Source organism: Haliotis rubra, unplaced genomic scaffold, assembly GCF_003918875.1.
Source record: "Haliotis rubra isolate DU_JTF1 unplaced genomic scaffold, ASM391887v1 Scf446, whole genome shotgun sequence".
Classification (NCBI taxonomy): Eukaryota; Metazoa; Mollusca; class Gastropoda; order Lepetellida; family Haliotidae; genus Haliotis; species Haliotis rubra.
Window position 1 is genome coordinate 279,685 of NW_025767131.1, and position 21,051 is coordinate 300,735.

At 40.1% G+C, this 21,051-nt stretch overlaps 3 long non-coding RNA genes across 3 annotated transcripts; all 3 read left to right on the plus strand.

The window, feature by feature from the left end:
* Positions 1 to 564: 564 nt before the first annotated feature.
* LOC124289663 lies at positions 565 to 3,732 on the plus strand. Its single transcript, XR_006901731.1, has 3 exons — positions 565 to 658; positions 2,642 to 2,646; positions 3,720 to 3,732. It is a non-coding gene; the product is annotated as an uncharacterized LOC124289663 (long non-coding RNA).
* A 6,247-nt stretch (positions 3,733 to 9,979) lies between these two features.
* LOC124289662 lies at positions 9,980 to 12,342 on the plus strand. The gene is made up of 3 exons (XR_006901730.1): positions 9,980 to 10,154; positions 11,345 to 11,527; positions 12,148 to 12,342. It is a non-coding gene; the product is annotated as an uncharacterized LOC124289662 (long non-coding RNA).
* A 590-nt stretch (positions 12,343 to 12,932) lies between these two features.
* LOC124289661 lies at positions 12,933 to 16,369 on the plus strand. The gene is made up of 3 exons (XR_006901729.1): positions 12,933 to 13,105; positions 14,402 to 14,513; positions 15,190 to 16,369. It is a non-coding gene; the product is annotated as an uncharacterized LOC124289661 (long non-coding RNA).
* The last annotated feature ends 4,682 nt before the right edge of the window (positions 16,370 to 21,051 follow it).

Sequence of the window (21,051 nt, forward strand, 5' to 3'; positions counted from 1 at the left end):
CCAGGACTACCCCACCGCCCCACAAAATGTGAAAATCAAGCTGTAAGTCAAAATCAAGCCAAGTTAGTATATATTTACTTTATTTTGGGAAACTATTCCCAAGATGTCATATATCACTTACATGAGAATTCAATCACCCAGAAACCTCTTCTCGCCATTGCCTTAAGTACATGCATTGTCTTGTGCGTCGTGGATTTACCGGCTTGTACATCTTTAATGAGCAAGTAACTTCAAACAGAGAAAGGCAAAGATTCTGTTTACGAAAACTCGAGGGCAATCAGGAATGCACCAAATAACATCAATTCCTGGACAAAGCTCGAATACATAATTTATATACTACCCATCAAAAGTTTAGACTCACTTAAAACACTCCTATATGTTATCTATATATGTATGGTTACATCGAAGATGAATTTCTCCACCAACTTGGGGAAACCAACTGCCAACCCTATGCAGATTAACTGCACGAGGATCATGCATCAAATTGCTGAAAAGCATGTGAACAGCTGCGTTTCGGTGTAAAGTTTTGTTCAGAATTCGTCAATATCATTGATTTTCATCATTTACTGAACTCATGACAATAATCTTTTCAACGGTACGAATTTGTTTTACAGTACATCAGTTCATGTGTAAACGGTACCTTTAGACGGTATGGAAAGTTAGAACAGTTGACTTAAGTAAGTGGCTACATTTACACTAGTGAGTCTAAACTTTTGATGGGTAGTATACATGTGCGTTTATAGCCTGGGCCCAAAAAATGAGAGGATGGCTGCGAACACTCCCTTTCGGGCAGTAATTGAAGCGGGATCAGGACTCCTATGTAATTTGTTTGAGGTTTTAAAACACATGAAAAGTAAACAGGGAAAGTAGGATGGAGGTGAGGCCATGAAAGGTGGAGAAACGTAAGATGGAGGGTGAAGACATGAAAGGTGGGGGAAAGTAGGATTGATGTGAAGACATGAAAGGTGGGTGAAAGTAGGATGGAGGTGAGGCCATGAAAGGTGGAGAAACGTAAGATGGATGTGAAGACATGAAAGGTGGGGGAAAGTAGGATTGATGTGAAGACATGAAAGGTGGGGAAAGTAGGATGGAGGTGAAGACATGAAAGGAAAGGGGAGAAACGTAAGATGGATGTGAAGACATGAAAGGTGGGGAAAGTAGGATTGATGTGAAGACATGTGGGGAAAAGGTGGGTGAAAGTAGGATGGAGGTGAGGCCATGAAAGGTGGAGAAACGTAAGATGGATGTGAAGACATGAAAGGTGGGGGAAAGTAGGATTGATGTGAAGACATGAAAGGTGGGGAAAGTAGGATGGAGGTGAAGACATGAAAGGTGGAGAAACGTAAGATGGATGTGAAGACATGAAAGGTGGGGGAAAGTAGGATTGATGTGAAGACATGAAAGGTGGGTGAAAGTAGGATGGAGGTGAAGACATGAAAAGTGGGGGAAAGTAGGATGGAGGTGAAGACACGAAAGGTGGGGGAACGTAGGATGGATGTGAAGACATGAAAGGTTGGGGAAAGTAGGATGGATGTGAAGACATGAAAGGTGGGGGAACGTAAGGTGGAGGGTGAAGACATGAAAGGTGGGGGAAAGTAGGATGGAGGTGAAGACATGAAAGGTGGAGGAACGTAAGGCGGAGGGTTAAGACATGAAAGATGGAGAAACGTAAGGTGGAGGATGAAGACATGAAAGATGGAGAAACGTTAGGCTGATGGTGAAGACATGAAAGATGGAGAAACGTAAGGTGGAGGGTGAAGACATGAAGATGGAGAAACGTAAGGCGGAGGGTGAAGACATGACAGTTGAGAAACGTAAGGCGGAGGGTGAAGACATGAAAGGTGGGAAACGTAAGGCGGAGGGTTAAGACATGAAAGGTGGGGAAAGTAGGATGGATGTGAAGACATGAAAGGTGGGGGAAAGTAGGATGGAGGTGAAGACATGAAAGGTTGGGGAAAGTAGGATGGATGTGAAGACATGAAAGGTGGGGGAAAGTAGGATGGATGTGAAGACATGAAAGGTTGGGGAAAGTAGGATGGATGTGAAGACATGAAAGGTGGGGGAAAGTAGGATGGATGTGAAGACATGAAAGGTTGGGGAAAGTAGGATGGAGGTGAAGACATGAAAGGTGGGGGAAAGTAGGATGGACGTGAAGACATGAAAGGTGGGGGAACGTAAGGTGGAGGGTGAAGACATGACAGGTGGGGGAACGTAAGGTGGAGGGTGAAGACATGACTGGTGGGGGAACGTAAGGCGGAGGGTGAAGATAGGAAAGGTTGGGGAACGTAAGGTGGAGGGTGAAGACATGAAAGGTTGGGGTACGGAGAAGCGGACGGTGAAGACATGAATGGTGGGGGAACGTAAGACAGAAGATGAGGGCATGACAATAAGGGAAAGTCACATTCTCCCCATGCTGTCTTTCAGAGGGTCCTACAAGTATAGTGTTTATCATGTTGATCAGGTACAAAATTGGGAAAACAGTTCATATATCAAGCCCTCAAACAACTCCGCCTGCCTTGTCGCCTCTCCCGCTCCCGACTTCCCCTTGGTTGAACATAACGGTACAATAACTATTTTCAGGAAATCATTTTGATAAAACGCATTTCAGTCTATAACGAATTTACAAACAGACAGTATCAAGTATTCGTTATTTCCTGATAATGGCTAGCAGCAGTGAGTGCGTTTCCATTTTAAGTCACATCGGCAATATTTCAGCCATATCGTGACTAAATGAAATTATAGATTTAAAGTAATTGAAAGGAAATATTATAATCCTGTCAACGAAGGACAGTAAAACAACTAGACTATCACAGATATAAATTTAGAACTAGTAATTAAATCTAAAATATATTAACTATACATGACAATACAATATATAAAACAGGCTATAGATTGCCAAACACCGAAGGTAGATCACCATACTAGGGACCATGGGGACTTACAGTACATTGGCTTCCTGCATGGACCCTAGATGGGTTTACACCATCCCTTCAGATGTTAGCAATGTTTGTTAATTTAGCCATAAATTTAAATAAAATATATGCTGCAGTTATAAAACAAGTAGTGCATATAAATTTACTATAATTGTTTGGGACTTACGTGACTAGCAAACAGACCGAAATACAGTCACGGACATTTCCTATTCACAGTCCAAGCGCCGATACAATGTCTTTTAAAAAGGGGAGAACTTAAGATAAAAAAGGTCTGATATTTGAATATGTTCAATTTCATAATTATTTCATGATTTTTAAAAATTTAGTAATATATATTTAATAGATGTAAACATGATTCGTGTGTTTAGCGAAGGGGTGGGCGTAGTAGTCATGGGAACACCGTCGTCCTGCACGACGAATTAGGTAATCAGATCCGTGCATGGAGGCACACACATACAGTGAGTGAGTGAGTGAGTGAGTGAGAGAGTGAGAGAGTGAGTGAGTGAGTGAAACTGTTTTACCCCGCATCAGCAATTTAGCATCTATTCGCGGCGATAAATACTGTTTATGCTACAACATATTAAGGACACAAATGAGAATGATTGTGAAATTCACTAAAAAGTCCCAGGAAACTATTCAAAAATAAAACGTCACTATTAGGATAAAATTATATATTTTGTCATATATTTTGATTTCTTTTAAGTCTGCTAAAATTAAATGGTTAGAAACTGTTGTAAAACGTTCTTCTAAGGTATGAACATTATCATAAAATCGCTCCCTGACAAGTGCAAAATCAACAAATACGCAGACACATACACACGCAGACACAAAGACTGAAGACACTTCAACAGGCACACCTCATGCGCATCTCGATCACTCGCACTTGCCACAAGCCACTCCTTGCAATATTCCTACTTCTTGACTGGTCACGCCACACGACAGTTTGTCTCTGTGTCACCTAATGCCCATTCAGATGGTGGTTTGTGTTGTCAAGCTAATATTTATCTATACAGCAGAGTGTATTCAGTTGGATGTGTCACGGAATACCGCACCCCCAGATACCTTTCACAATTGTTTGACACCGTTGACTTGATTTCTGAAGTTACTTGACAGTCTTAATGGCCCATAACAACTGACTGGACCTTTTTAAAACATCGTTCTTTGAATGCTGTCTAAGTAGGTAGATATGTTTATGTATAGTTCGATCTATAGGCCTTAAGTACTAAGATTTCAAGAGAATTCCGACAGCATCACGCGAGGACAGTGTGTGTGTGTGTGTGTGTGAGTGAGTGAGTGAGTGAGTGAGTGAGTGAGAGAGAGAGCATTATCGCCAAAGTATGTGTGTGTCTGTGTGTGTGTTTCTGTATGTCTGTCTGTATGTGTGAGTGTGTGAGTGAGAGAGAGCATTTTCGCCAAGTATGTGTGTGTATATATCTATATATATCTATATATATCTATCTGTATGTCTGTATGTATGAGTGAGTGAGTGAGTGAGTGAGTGAGTGAGTGAGTGAGTGAGTGAGAGAGAAAGCATTTTCGCCAAAGTAGTAAGTGTCTAAGACAGTTTTCGACATGCAATTAAAGAAAAGTAGGGGATATTCAATTTTTCGAGCATACTACTAGCCAATGCCAATGCATATGAAAAAATCGTATATACCCATACAGATGAAACATTTCCAAAGGAATGGAATATTTGTCAAATTTTCCCGTAATTTCTCTTCATCGTCCGTTTCCTCCTTGGCTTCATCATTTGCATTTTATCAATCTTGTAAATCCAATATCCCCTACATTTTTTGAATGGTACATATCTGAAACACAACACAAAGCGGCGTTAAACCACGCACACCCACTACCCCACAACTCTACCTAAGTCTGTCCGCATACTTTATACAAGGTACCAACATTAACAGTGCATACTAACACCCCACAGTGTGAAAGTGAAAATTCATATCAATAAACAAATACTGTCTGCCTGAAGCTGAATAACTCTGCCAACAATGAATCCATGATCGCCGCGCACAGGGCGTATCATGACATGGTTCAATAGTTCTCTTTCACTAGAGGTGTATGGTTTAAATACGAAGTGTTCGTCCACTACAGAAATCCAACTATGCTCACAATACAATAATGGTTTTCTATGCACACACCAGAATAGACGACGGGCTTCTAACAGTCAACAAGTCTACGAATAACCATTGCCTACCTAACATGAGAATAAACGAAGAACGATCGGGATTTTATCTCTTGGATTATAAGAGGTGTATTTACTGTACAATGTAAACTCAGTGTGTCTCCAAGATGGAATTCATACTACGACAAGTGTTCATCACTTTCACTCTCCTGACACTGATTCATATCTCCTCGTCTCAAGGTAACGCAATCTATTTTGTATGTGTTGAACATGCCCTCTCTTGAATATTGATCAGTTTCCAGAAGTCTGGGTGTGTTGGGCACTAATGGATATGTTTGTAAGGTTGTGGACTGAGGTCATTTGGTTAAGCCACGGAAGACGTACTCATTGCTGATGTCTCATTCCTCACTAACCTCCATGGTATGGCTGAAAACAAGCTTATACCCTAACCTCAACGTCTAGTACATCAATTGACCGCTACATTAATCCCAAGAATAAATTTATCTTATATGAAAGTATGTATCTTAAAATAATATATAAAATCCGAAAGGATCCTAGAGAATTCTTAATCCCCACCTAGCGTTGTCAGTCTAGACTTGCCCAATCATTCTAGACTTGAAATTGTCTCCTTTAATATATTCTGTAAAGTCTGGAGACTAGCATACCACCTCCGTGGGTTGCTGGATTGAGAGTCTGCCTGAAGGACTGAAGGGTTCGATCTCTGTTGGTTTAAGCCTGTACCTATTGTTACCCTGGCTCAGAATTAGAAAAAAAACCAACTTCTTTATCAGTGCTTCAAGTGGGGTCACCCTCTCTCATTACATCGTCCGGGGGAACGAAGTCCCACATTCGAAAGTACCGAACGTTTTTAACATGACATCAAATATATCTCCCGAAGTAAATTTTCACAAGTTAAGTCTAATCGCCCAATTTATTTTTCAATGTGTACTGAGGCAATGGGACTTGGGAGAGTTGCGTTTTAGTGTGTGGTGCCGTGTCAGCTGCAGCGTGAAATGTGATACAGTACGTTTAATATGAGCTTTCTATTGTATTGATACTCATGACACAGTTTACTGTAGACTCCTGTTTTCAAACTAATAATGGTTTCGACTTTATTCCTCCTATCTGACAAAGTCATATACCAACAAAGGTGGTGTTGCTGGCACATTATCATTGATAACATATCAGATAGTTTTGGTGACCAACATGACATTTGGGATCGAGAGTTTCATAAAAATAGTTTCATTACAGTACCCATCAAAACAGTTTGATCGCGTTGGACATTTGTTACTGGTCTCAAATGCGTAGAGACAGTAGGTCCAGGCACTACCCATATGAATACTAGGCTTTTTGTTTTGTTTTGAATTCGTGTATTCTTTCTTTGAATGTTTTTCATCTGTAAGATTTGAAAGATATGAAAAGTATATTTACTCAGTTTTCGTACGTTTCCCCACCTGAAAAATCACAAAAGAGAAGTCTTGAAAAATGGGCCCACATTTCCGTCTACTTTGATGCCTGCCTACACGTTGTACTATACAGCAGTGGTGGTCTGATTAATCGCAGTGACTAAATGACCAAGCAATTGATCATGTTTTCTCATAATCGAACACAAACACTTGTTTGCATTAACGATATTTTTCACAAGGTTGGTTTTGTCTGTCATTAAATTTACATTTCATGAGCACTACAAGCTCGTTCCTAGTCATGATTGAATTTATCTTAAAGACTTCCAGAAATTTATGTTCCTAACATACTAGTCATGGTTTAAAGAAGTGAAATTTGCAAAAAAAACCAACAGAAACAACCACAACAGGAAAATTTGATAAATGACGCTAACCAAATATTTTTGAGGATTGATCGGTTGTAATAAATGAATCATCAATTATGAGATTTTAACCAATTCCCAACACTACTATACAGTCAACAGATTTTATTTAAAATGCTATTAATTTTATTCTGCTCATATTTTTAAAAATGTGGCCTTATTCACAAAATTCTCCACAGAGATACAAATAACACGGCCCACATTCCTGCTTTCATTTTGATGCTCATAGATATAAAACTATATAAGTAACCGCTTCATATGAATGAAATGGCCTACCATTCCTGTCACACACATCGGTTACTTATTTATCAGAGGACATTCTGTAATCCAGTAATTGGAGTAATGCTGCACTTCTAAAATGTAGCAACCCCCCTAAAGTCCAACTGACTATCTTAACAACATTATTCTGCATATTTAAAGTTAGCTCGAAGGGTTACCTGCGATAGTCAAAACACACTGTGAATGCAGACTAGATCTCTCTGAGTCAGTATTCTGGGTCGTAGGAATATTACCAGTTCGGGACACCCAAAATAATAACCATTTGTTCCCATAGAAATGTAGGCACTGAATTAACCCCGACCTCCTCTAAAAGGACAACTATTACTAGACACTACATGTACACAGTACTCTACACATTGGTAATGATTCAAAGACCTGACACGTTTAACATGTTCTGGCGATTTAGCATCCCTGTTTCTCCTTGGCAATGTGGGCTACTTCTAAGGCTTGTCAAGAGACCATTATTTCAAGACACATTACATACTCTAAATTTAAGGTAGGTATGCCTACTTCTGCTGTATGCAACGCCCAGGGTTGCCAGAACACATTCCCCACCATTATATTTCCTTCCATATAGAACATTTGAAGATCCAGGTCAGAATTGATCTTCATTGACCCATGCTTGTCGTAAGGGCGACTAACGGGATCGGGTGCTTGCTGACTTGGTTGACACATGTCATCGGTTCCCAGTTGAGTAGATCGATGCTCATGCTGTTGATCACTGGATTGTCTGGTCCAGACTCGATTATTTTTCAAACCACCGCCATATAGCTGGAATATTACTGAGTGCGGCGTAAAACAACAACCAAACCAAACGAAACCTTCGATATAGGAACAAACATGCTATGAATCACCCGCAAACGTTTCTCAGCACACATGTTCCTATTCTCCTTTCCTTTTGTCAGACAGTCTACATTGGCATACCAGCTACTTTGATCAGATGATTATTCAGTAGGAGTGCAAGGTTCAGTGAATTGTTCAATCCTTTCTGAATCTGATTAGGAGTTTATCCCTTAGATTTGTATCACTAGTGATATTCATAATACATGATTGACGTGTCTCTAATGGTTCTGTGAAACAGATTACTATCTCGGAACTGATGTTTTTACGTACACATTCTAGCATGGCTGAAACTGGAGGAAACGCACACACGTCTACGACATGGCTGTTCATGACACAAGTCCCACGTGGCCAAACAAACGAAATAATCTTATATGCAACCACTCGCCTGTAGGTCAGTCGCCAGTGCAACGTATGACTTGTTGAACCAGTTTGATAGTCTGTGACAAATTATTTTGCTGTGCCCATTCAACGCACAATTGATGAAACTGGTATATTGTTACTATTACATATGTATGTACTAAGTGAATGAATATAGATCTCCACACCACACTCAATGTTATTAAATGCACATGTATTCATGTATAGTTCAGGCGTTAACGCAACTCAGGTTATAATGGCAAAATTGTAATGGACAAATGTAGGCGATGTAGCCTGGATAGCCGGTATATACATTCTGCAGATGGCTAACTGGCTTTTCCATATGAGATGCCGAGAATAGTTGAACCATGATGTCAATAGCGGAATAGCATACTGGATTCGCCTTAAGGTTTGGTACCCTCATAAAGCAACAGAACACTTAGTTAACACACACATAAAAGTGAAAAAGTATATTGGAAAGGATATAGTGATGATGTCATACGAAACAGAAGATTACTTTCCAATATTTCAGAGGATTAATTGATGGTTGCCTCTTTCTTGCAGTGGACAAATGTACACCAAGTGTAACACTAGTGACCTAATTATTATTCCTTGGTCACAGAAATGCCGACATCAGTGTTTGTTTGTATGTTTCTACAGGAGGTTTTACGGAGTGGACTCAATGGACAACACCCCCTTGTGACGTAACGTGTGGACAAAATGTACTTAAACCAGTCTACAGAAACAGGGGGTGTAGATTTACGCCGTCCAATTGTACAGGGGCGTTCCTTCAGAGCAAGCAAATACCCTGTAGTATCCCAAACTGTCCAGGTAAAATATTTATTACAAGGTGAAATTGCTGGTACGATAACATTGATCACAGCGAAGTTCTGAATATTGTCATTCTCCTGTATGCATGAGCTAGTTTGGATACCTCAGACTTGAAGACCATATATTGATGAGCACGTAGAAGATTCTCCATTCGGCATCTGTTTAAGATACCGCAACTGTAAGCTGTTTTCAAGACTGCCAGAAAATATAAATTAATCTTCCTGTTCATATCTAATGAATGCTAATCTAAACTCAGCAAAATATACCTGCTCGAGATAACATTTAAAACATTTACCTGCGGAAAGATATTCAACATATCATTAAATTAAGAATTATGTATTTACCCATGGTGTTGCAGATTTAAAAAGGTAATCCTTCGAAATGAAAGCTTGAAAGTCATGCTTTAACTTCAGCCAGAGAATTTATTTTGTCAGGGCGAGACTAAACACATAATCCAAAGTCTAATATTCTGGCCGTATTATTTCATGGGATTTCACCTACCATGAAGCGAAAACGTTGATTTTGATACATTTGTAACAGTCTTCAAATAGAGCGATTAGATTAGCGATGGATGATAGCGTTTCTGGAATACATAGATCGCTGCTGTTCATAATGTTAATTCCTGGATAGTGTGGTCCAGAGTCGACCTTTTATGCGGGTATGTAGATTGAATGTCAGTGAGAGGTAAACAGAAGAAAGAAAGAAAACACAATATGGCAATATAGTTTCTTGTGCGTGCAATCGTCTATTGTATTTCTATCCCTCACAGTTGACGGGGGATACTCAGAGTGGTCTCAGTGGGTTAGTCAAACATGTTCAGCTACGTGTCAAGGCACGCAGCAAGTCACGAGGACCAGACTCTGCAATGATCCAGTCCCCCAGTTTAATGGAAGGACATGCCAAGGACCATCAGTAGACACTGAACAAAGATCCTGTGGGGACGAGAAATGCCCAGGTATGTAACGATCCTCACATTTTCCATCTTTGGTGGCGTCGTACCTGTCTGACCGACATCAATCTGTTGTCGTTGGTATTGAGAGATCGAAAGGCGCTGTAATCACACGTGGTTTGCCACAGGGATCAGTCCTTGGTCCGATCCTGCTTGTGTTGTATACTGGATATGTCGGAAGGATTCCTACAGACCACACAGCTTCTCAATATGTCCATGCTGAAGATACCCTGCTCCTGAAAGCGTTTCATCTGTCTGATCTCCCCAAGTCTCTTCAATGCATTGCCGAATGTACGCAGGACATCAAGTGCTGGATGACAGCAAATATGCTTAAACGTAATGACACAAAAAACAGGAGCACTTCTCATTAGTACAAAGCAACCAAGCAGGGTCAAAACCGACTTCCTTACAGTTGCAGACGCAGACATCAATTTCTCTGACGTTGTTAAGGAGTTGGGTGTCTGCACAACACACAAATTGTACTGGTCATCCCATCCTACAAACTGATATCATTTCGATGCAGATTGTTCTCTTACTCTGCTTTGGAACTCTCTCCCTTGTGCCATTAAAAGCTCTGACACAGTGGACGTTTTTAAGTCCAGACTTAAAACCCACCTTTTCTCAGCATATTACTTATAATTTCAACTGCAAATATTCCAGTGTAAATATTCTGTAGCGCTTTGAACATGCCTTAGGGTGTGGAATAGGCGCAGTATATGTATTCATTTATTATTTATTATTATCTTACATGCAAAATCTGCGAAAGATCCGGGTTCGGATTTATCTTCAGAAACGTAAGAGCCGTGTATACTTGTAAGGGGCTACAGGCGGGATCAGATGCGCAGTGCAATGCTCATGTTGTCCGTCACTGGATTGCTTGTTCCGTCATATGGCTGGAAAATGTTCCCGAGATCTTCATGAAACATCAATCAGAAACAACTCTTACATGCAAGTAGAATGGAATACACTGGATTCAAAACGATCTATGCTTCGGTAGATGTTATGAAACTAAAGAAAAACTTCAAGCTTTTTGCTTTAAATGTACGCGGTTAATAATCTTGTTTTATGATTTGAGCCACATTGCTGGATTACATACTGCAGTGAATAAACACTGACAAGGTATAGCTTCAGTAGCCTGTACTGTTTGATACATGAACAATGATGTTGACAAATCTGAATGTTGGCTTTAACCTCAGGTCAAGATTTGGTGTCTCAGTGGTCAGACTGGAGCAGTCCACAGTGTCAAGTTACATGTGGAGGAGCTAGTGGAATAGTCACAAGGGCCAGAACATGCGTAAGGCCAGACAACGCCACCAACGGCTGTACAGCAAGTCTGACAGAGAGTGAAATGAGGGCTTGTGGGCCAAGTAATTGTCCAGGTAGCGTTTTTTATAATATTTTACGGGTGTGACTGATGACAATTGTACTTGGCAACAGGATTGTTTAAGAATACACATCATCAATCTTTCTACCCGTAGGACGGAATGTTTGTACCCTCTTCTTGTTCACCCTCAGATATTACTGGATAGAACTGATCCCCAGCAAGGTATCATAGTCTTAATGCTTGCCTAAGTCGACATTTTAGACAGCAGACAGATATCATTTAAGACTGTCCCTTTTAAACCATTGTACAAATTTAATGTGCATAGAAATGGGCTTCACACAATGTACCTGTGTGGAGGAATCGAACTTGGGTGTCCCGCTTAGCGAGCGAACAATTTATCTACTATCCTACCCCATCACAACAAAGATGGTACATAGATACATTATGGTTTGAAAACATTGATGGACAAAACTAATATATCAAAGGAAAGCATAAATAGTGACAGCACATTAATCACAACTTTGTCGTTTACCTGAAAGTGTTTGCAAAAAATATACTCAAGCAAACCCATAGGCAAAACCGAAACAATATGAACACAATTGGGTTGTTGCTTGCTGTGGAAGCAGAGAGTTTTTTAGTATATTAAAACATGGATGTGATATCTTCTATGAACAGTTCACGGTGGTGTCAGTGTATGGTACAACTGGAGTATCTATGGTCCCTGTTCTCCGTCGTGTGGCGCAAACGTAACAAGACAAAGAACAAGAACAAGAACTAGAACCTGCACCAATCCCGTTCCAGCATATGGTGGAAGGTTCTGTTCCCAACCTTTAGTTGACACAGACACAATAGTCTGTGATCCCGTGCCCTGTCAAGGTAAGATGGAAGACCTTGCAGACATTTTATGATAAACATTCAGAATCACAACACATGACACGTCGCTTGTCAGCATGAAGGGAATATGCTGTCCCTTCTATGACATTTACATGGAGATTTCACAGCACCTTACTCATTGATAGTCACTTGCTCACTGAGATTGTGTGTGTGGTGGTAAAGCAGGCCATGCATTTTACGAACATCCGCTGTCATCAGAAAATTTCAGTGACTTATTCAAATCATTTTCACGCTCATTTACATCCTGTCTTTTGCACTATCATTTGAAATTTTTGTTGTTGCTCTTGGACATTTCCATTGAATCACGAATATGTTTATGCTGCGTATTAGATTAATAAATGTTGTTTGATTCCGTCGCGATCTGCATCAACTGCATCAAGTAGCACATTGAGGATGATTCTGTTATCCATAACAAAGTGAATGACAGCGTTTGACAGTATTATAGCTATGAGCTATTATGAAGTCATGTTGCGTATTCCTTTGAAAACACTGAAAGCTGATTCTCACAAAGGTAAACACTTTGATGGGTTTTATATCTTTGCAATCCATATGGCAGATATTGTGTCTTTCTGGACGTCGTGGGAAGTTCCGACGTGTCAAGTGCAAGCAACATGTGGTGTGTTGGCCGTGGTAACAATCTCCAGATCGAGAAGCTGTGATGCACCAGCTAACGGGGTGTCCTGCTCTGTTTCCCTCACAGAGACAAGAGCCTTCCGCTGTGGAGCTGAACAATGTCCTGGTACTGTTGTTTTCTTAATAGCAATCCTGTGTTTGAAATTATGCCTAATATTTGTATATAATGATCAGTTTCTGTTTAGTTTGGTGTGTTTGTTGGTTTGTTATTGAACATCACTCAGCATTATGTCAGACATATTAACTGCAAATATCTGGGACAGAAGGATCAGTGCTTGACATCAAGAGAACAAGTCAGTGTACCTGGGATACTATTACATCAACCAAGTCATCTGATCCCGTTAGTTGCCTGTTACTAGTATGGGAGGCTTAAGACAAATTCGAAGCTGATAAGTTGCGGGTGTATCTGACACGCATCTTCACTTGATGATTAATTTCAGGAACATGGTGAAATTTTACATCAACCATTTTGGACCCTGTATTTTGGAACGATACCTGATAGAGACAGCTGATGCTGAAAATGTACTTTCGAATGGGGTATTTCAGGAAAGTATATGGTGTGTTTGTCTCATTTCAGCAATTAACGGCGGGATGTCGGTGTGGTCGGTATGGGGGGAAGGTCCCTGTTCGGCTACCTGTGGGACAGCAGACCGGAATGTAATCAGAAACAGAACCTGTACAAATCCAACTCCCCAATATGGTGGCGACGACTGCCGCGAACCACGTTCTGAATCTGTGACGAGAACCTGTACTGGTTTGCCAAGCTGTCCAAGTAATTATTGGGGAATCAGAGACGAGCAAATGCCAGTACCAATTGCATGTCGTACATCTGTATATTGAGGATAAGCTAGTAGTGATGACCTGGTTGTGTCGTTGTAAAACGAATGCAATGATCGTTGCTTTTGTAAACATAGCTTCCGTTCTGTAGTCCTACGACCACTTGAAACCTGTTTTGTAACACAGACTTACGGTGGGTCTTAACGCTTTCTGAAACATACACCAGAAGCCTGATCCACAAAACGTTCGTAGCACTACGACATTCGTAAGTCTTTGATAAACTGTAGAAATACGACAGGTCGTAAGGTTACGAATGCGTTGTGGATCGGTACCCAGAATAACTAAGCTAACAACCAAGAGTTGACATGAAACTTGAAACGATCATTACTTTGCCAATTTAAGTGTGCTTCTTTTGAAGCATCACAACTAAAGCATAGCGAAAGAGGAAGTTTCTCTTTTCACTTCAACCAACCTTCAGTGGTAAATATATAATTATAACGCAAGAGAAGGAATATTACTTTCTTATTATCAGCGTAAAAATCTGTGCGTTCCACGTTATATGGCGGTTAGGAAAAACGTTTATGTAATATGTCACCCGGCAACTGATTATATAAACTTTTTACAGCGTGGTCAACATTAACTGGAGGCATCCTGGTCGGTGTGGTTATACTCCTGGGGATTCTGCTCATATTTATCATAGTTGGAATTTTGTGGTGCGTGTGTTGCCGCAAGGATGAGTAAGTGAAATTTCTTAATTATTATTTACACATTTTTTCACGTCTAACAAACTAGGCAACCATCTCCCCATTTATGTAGTGGGTACAGTGTGTGAAGCCCATTTCTGATGTCCCCCGCCGTGAATTTTGCAACGAGCGGCATAAATCTAAACTCACTCACTAACTCACACCCATTCATGTCGGATTTTCATTACATTCGAGTGCGACATTTTTAGATCTTGTTCGAGGGACTGAGTGAGTTTAAGTTTACGCCGCACTCAGAAATATTCCAACCAAGTGGCGGCGGTCTGTAAATAATCGAGTCTTGACCAGACGATCCAGTGATCAACAGCTTGAACATCGCCCTGCGCAATTGGGAACCGATGACATGTGTCAACCAAGCCACCGAGCCTGACCAAACGATCCCATTAGTCACCTCTTACGACAAGGTTACATGGGTTACTGAAGGTTCATTCTAACCCGGACCTTCACGGGTCAGATCTTGCTCGAAATATCGTTTATTTTTAAGACGATGTTACTTTCGGCACAGTCAATAGCCCAATGTTGATGAAGATGTTCACATTTAAACATATGCTTATGACACAGTCGTATGTGTAATGGGCTCTGATAGTATCTGCGAATACGACAAAAGGTTTGCCACGTGTATTTATAATAATTATGATTATGTTTTGCACAGGGTCCGTTACAAGGAAGAAAACATCCGCCAGAGTGAGTTCCACCAGTACCACAATGTCAAATCTGGCTTTCTGAAACCACCGTATTACAATCTCGAGAAATAGACACTTTATTGGCCTCATGTGTAGTTGACCTGGTACTCTGCTCTAACGGAACAAGGTTCAAGCAGTATGACTGATATAGAAGTGAATCTTGTCAACTGTCTCTGTGATATTTGTCTGTTTCGAGAATCTGTCATCGCTTATTTAGCAAACTGTTACGCCATTATGGTTTGCCAATTTATGTTTTATCTGAAACTTGGACAAAATAAATGAATTCCGGAATATCGTCTGATATTGTATATATACGAGCTTCGTCTTCTTTTGTACATTTTATATCTAATTTATTGAACTACCACGTGTAGTCTATATGTGCCAAGTATTTCGGAAACTTAACACGGTTCTTCTCGTTGGTGGGGATTACTTAAAGCAAGATAGTTCCGTCTAAATATGATACGAAATACTGATACAGTTTCGTTGAAGAAGAAATGATAATCATTTGTAGATGTTTCACGCAAATTGTTAGAATAACCTTTACCATGTATATATTTAGATACATATATGCCTGGACCTACCGAGTTACTCATTATTACTATTAAAATGTATAATCCAATTATTATTAGTATCATTATTTATAATCTAATTTGGTAACAATAATAACAAACAATATGATTTCAAATTCATATAGATTATGTTTGACTTCATGGATAGGTGATATAGAGATGGAGTAAGAAATGATACTGATATGGAAGTGAACCTTGTCAATATCCTCTGTTATGCTTTCCCTGCTGGTTCCGGGATCCGTATATTAGAGAATTGTTATGTCATGTATCTGATGTTTGGTAAACGAAAACCAAGCGGATTCCAAAGAAACTATTTGTGTCATCGAAAAGTAACAGTGCGTACTACAGATCAAGAAATTAGTTCATGAAAACGTTAAATGGGTCTTTATTAAGATATTTATTTTCGATGTTTATTTTCTATATTTTGGACATTGTAAGGTTTCCTCGTTAGTCCTACCAAAGAAAACGATGAGTATGTCTATTATGTTATACATTGTTTTTTTGCCGTCAATAAACTCTGTCTCAATGTCTTCAGTTTTTCAATGTATGTGGAACCTTCTCCGAGTTCCGGCGTGTAAGAGGGCACGGTCAGCCCAGTCGTCAAAGAGTTATGTCCCCTGTGCATGGTAAACACTATTAAATCGTTCTTCACCACGAGTATGTTTCTTGGTTTTATATTACCGTGTCCGTACTCACCAGACCGTTTTCGGCAAAGTGTTAATCATGTGTGACTTGCGTCACTGCATGCTGGTTCCCTACAACATCACATACACAGATGCTATGTTGGGATTTCATGCTCTGTTAAGTGAGACTTAAGTACTTTTGTAAGGGATTCGGACCTACATTCTCAGCCCAGCACTTAATCGCACAGCACACAAACTCAGCAATTTAACCAGTTCAGCAACCGCGGCTTTAAAAAACCCCACAACAACCGAAAGCTATAAACAGCCAATCTCACAGCACTCCTACAGGAGTACCTAGGTTACTGCTATCATCAACTCTGGACTCATTTGCCAGAAACTCTTCTACTAATATTTGATAAAATCTAACATCCAGAAACTTTCCCCCCATAATGGCAACAGTTGTTCGAATACCAAACCCTGAACGTGATAATGCTGATCCATCAAATTATATCTAATTTCATTAACCACCAGCCTTTGCAAATTCGTGAAACGCAGGTCAACAATACATTGACATTGTTGGTACTTGACATTGTTCACGCCCATGGATCTGCCATGGCATCTTCAGTACACGTGTAACCACAGGGACGTCATCCCGTCTATAGATGAACTCTCATTGTGTGATTGTACTTAATGAACTCATTGCTTATTAGATAATGAAACTGCTACAAGCGTCTTAAAATCTCATTCCGACTCATTATAAGGGACTCACTGTTTGTTAATTGGACAGTATATGTATGTGTGCGTTCGTGTGCGTATGTTTTGAAGTGGTCTCAAAACCAAACATGGCATTTGATCATCTTTTGACCAAACAAATGCACAAATCTACCATAAGGAATCACTCAAAGACACACTCTCTGTAAAACATCTTACTCACAGTACCCAACTTCTTTGAGTGGCATTTAGATGTTGGTGTGATTAACAACGAGGAGTGAGTAAGTTTAGTTTTACAATATTCCAGCTATATGGCGGCGGTCTGTAAATAATCGAGTCTGGAGCAGACAATCCAGTGATCAACAGCATGAACATCGATCTGTGCAACTGGGAACCGATGACATGTGTCAACCAAGTCAGCGAGCCTGACCACCCGATCCCGTTAGTCGCCTCTTACGACAAGCATGGGTTACTGAAGATCAATATTCTAACCAGGACCTTCACGGGTAGAACAACGAGGAGTGTTCTATGGATATACAACTTCTTTGATATTAATATGAGCGACGTTTCGGTGTAGCAATTAACACCGTTTTCAAGCAAATGATGTACAACACTGCAAGCAAGGCTATATATACATAGTAAAGTTTGAACTTTAAGTTAATTGCTATAAGTCTATAGTGAATAATTGAGCATACTCTCAGGTTACCATAAAACATAATAAAACATTCGCCAGACTTGACTTTCAAACATTTCCTCTAATTGTTAATTACAATCTGCTGCTTATCACAACACATCATGCCTATTTACAACAAGTTACTCATTTCTTGGTGTGAGTAACTCAAGTAGCTAGATAACGTTGAAAGGACCTGCTCCCAATCCGTCGCATATTACAGATATGGCAAATTATACAAGTAGGAATAATCCGTTGTATTGACGTTGTATCCAAGGCATAATTTATACATTTGTTTGCATTTTGTGGAACGTGTTTGTAAAGATCATAACACTGTTCTGGCAGTCGGCTTTACATGACGTACAATGTAGTGTCGGAGTGCTATTGTGTAGATCCCAAGACTTGGATAATGTATACCATAGACGTTGACCGCACGAAATTTATTCGCTTGAACCAGTTTCAAACCTTTTAAAGCAGGTAATCGATCGTCATTGAAGTATATATTTTGATCAATACGCCCCACAACAAATAGAGTGACAAATTGTAAGGAATATCATTTAACAAAACGTCTTTCAGTATGTTCCTCGCGTACAGGCTGACCTTGTGTCTACACATCTTATTCTGTATTTCTGTGTGCACAAAACATACAAATATAACTGACAATGATATCGTTTACTTGAGACCAGTGCAAGGAAACAGTGGAAGGTTTGTATCTGTAACCCTACCTCATGAAGCATACAGACTGCCAGGTATTTAATGGGAATATTTCTTAAGTTACTGACAACGGCTGTGTATCCAGTGAGTGAGTTTAGTTTTACGCCGCACTCAGCAGTATTGCAGCTATATCTCGGCAGTCTGTAAATAATCGAGTCTGGACCAGACAATCCAATGATCAACAGCATGAGAATCGATCTACGCAATTGGGATACGATGACATGTGTTAGCCAAGTCAACGAACCTGACCACCCGATCTCGTTACGACAAGCATGGGTTACTGAAAGTCAGTTCAAAGAAAGATGTAGTTATATAATGATATCTACCTTGGGAGATGAAGACATTGCATTGGGAAGCAATGGGTTTGAGACAGGAATAGAATATCCCATAAATCCTATAATGAAATACAGGCATACACTTGTGCTACAATCAATATAGATACAACTGAACAGTTCAAATGAAAAAGCTAACTCAAATTCCCTAACAACTACACATGGAATATAAGTATCGTATCACCCCATATTTTTGATAGAATCATTGTGGTACCATTAACCAGAGTTAAGGAATTCATCCAACCCCCAATTTAACTTACTATCTGGATATCTTGCTCCTCGAGTGATAATTAAATGGCAAGTCTAAACACAGAAAGTTCTTGAAAGGCCTTTAGAAGTTGGACGAGCATGAATACAAGACATGTTTTTATGGATAACAACCTCTGTATACTTTTACACGACGTTTCAGAGCTAATTCTTGCTCTTTCATCGAGAGTAACTATTTGGGGTTTGTTAGGGCGTCCTAATTTGGTTTCGAATTCTAAGGTAGTCATGTCAGCAAGGTAATCTTTATACTGACATAACATAATTTACCATAAAGCCCTATTTTCGGAATCAGAGTTGATGGAAAGCTTAACAAATGATAAGTAATTCAATTTAATGGCCATTCATTTTTTATAAAAACTAAACTTAAAATTTTACTTTGGTGACTACGTAAATTTTTGCAATAAAACTTTCACACGTAGATTTAGGTTTAAGAGGTCAGCATTTCATCCCTTACATGACACTGCAGTGTGGTCTGTCCTTAACTACGGCGCGTATGTGTGGGTTACCCTATATATATGTGGTTAATACAGCTCACCACCGGCGTATCTGGATTTGATGTTGGCGGGAGGAGCACCTGGTCTAGCTGTTATTGGAGATAAAGGGTGGATGGTGTTTGTCAGTGGATATGTTTAGTTAGACAGTGGTGTCGTGAGGAGCACCTGGTTGAGCTGTTATTGGAGATAAAGGGTTGATGGTGTTTGTCAGTGGATATGTTTAGTTAGACAGTGGTGTCGTGAGGAGCACCTGGTCTAGCTGTTATTGGAGATAAAGGGTTGATGGTGTTTGTCAGTGGAAATGTTTAGTTAGACAGTGGTGTCGTGAGGAGCACCTGGTTTAGCTGTTATTGGAGATAAAGGGTTGATGGTGTTTGTCAGTGGATATGTTTAGTTAGACAGTGTTGTCGTGAGGAGCACCTGGTCTAGCTGTTATTGGAGATAAAGGGAGGATGGTGTTTGTCAGTGGATATGTTTAGTTAGACAGTGGTGTCGTGAGGAGCACCTGGTTTAGCTGTTATTGGAGATAAAGGGTTGATGGTGTTTGTCAGTGGAAATGTTTAGTTAGACAGTGGTGTCGTGAGGAGCACCTGGTTTAGCTGTTATTGGAGATAAAGGGTTGATGGTGTTTGTCAGTGGATATGTTTAGTTAGACAGTGGTGTCGTGAGGAGCACCTGGTCTAGCTGTTATTGGAGATAAAGGGTGGATGGTGTTTGTCAGTGGATATGTTTAGTTAGACAGTGGTGTCGTGAGGAGCACCTGGTTTAGCTGTTATTGGAGATAAAGGGTTGATGGTGTTTGTCAGTGGATATGTTTAGTTAGACAGTGGTGTCGTGAGGAGCACCTGGTTTAGCTGTTATTGGAGATAAAGGGTTGATGGTGTTTGTCAGTGGATATGTTTAGTTAGACAGTGGTGTCGTGAGGAGCACCTGGTCTAGCTGTTATTGGAGATAAAGGGTTGATGGTGTTTGTCAGTGGATATATTTAGTTAGACAGTGTTGTCGTGAGGGCACCTGGTCTAGCTGTTATTGGAGATAAAGGGTTGATGGTGTTTGTCAGTGGATATGTTTAGTTAGACAGTGTTGTCGTGAGGAGCACCTGGTCTAGCTGTTATTGGAGATAAAGGGTGGATGGTGTTTGTCAGTGGATATGTTTAGTTAGACAGTGTTGTCGTGAGGAGCACCTGGTCTAGCTGTTATTGGAGATAAAGGGTAGATGGTGTTTTTCAGTGGATATGTTTAGTTAGACAGTGGTGTCGTGAGGAGCACCTGGTCTAGCTGTTATTGGAGATAAAGGGTTGATGGTGTTTGTCAGTGGAAATGTTTAGACAGTGGTGTCGTGAGGAGCACCTGGTTTAGCTGTTATTGGAGATAAAGGGTTGATGGTGTTTGTCAGTGGATATGTTTAGTTAGACAGTGGTGTCGTTTAAGAAATATTTAATTTAACAAGT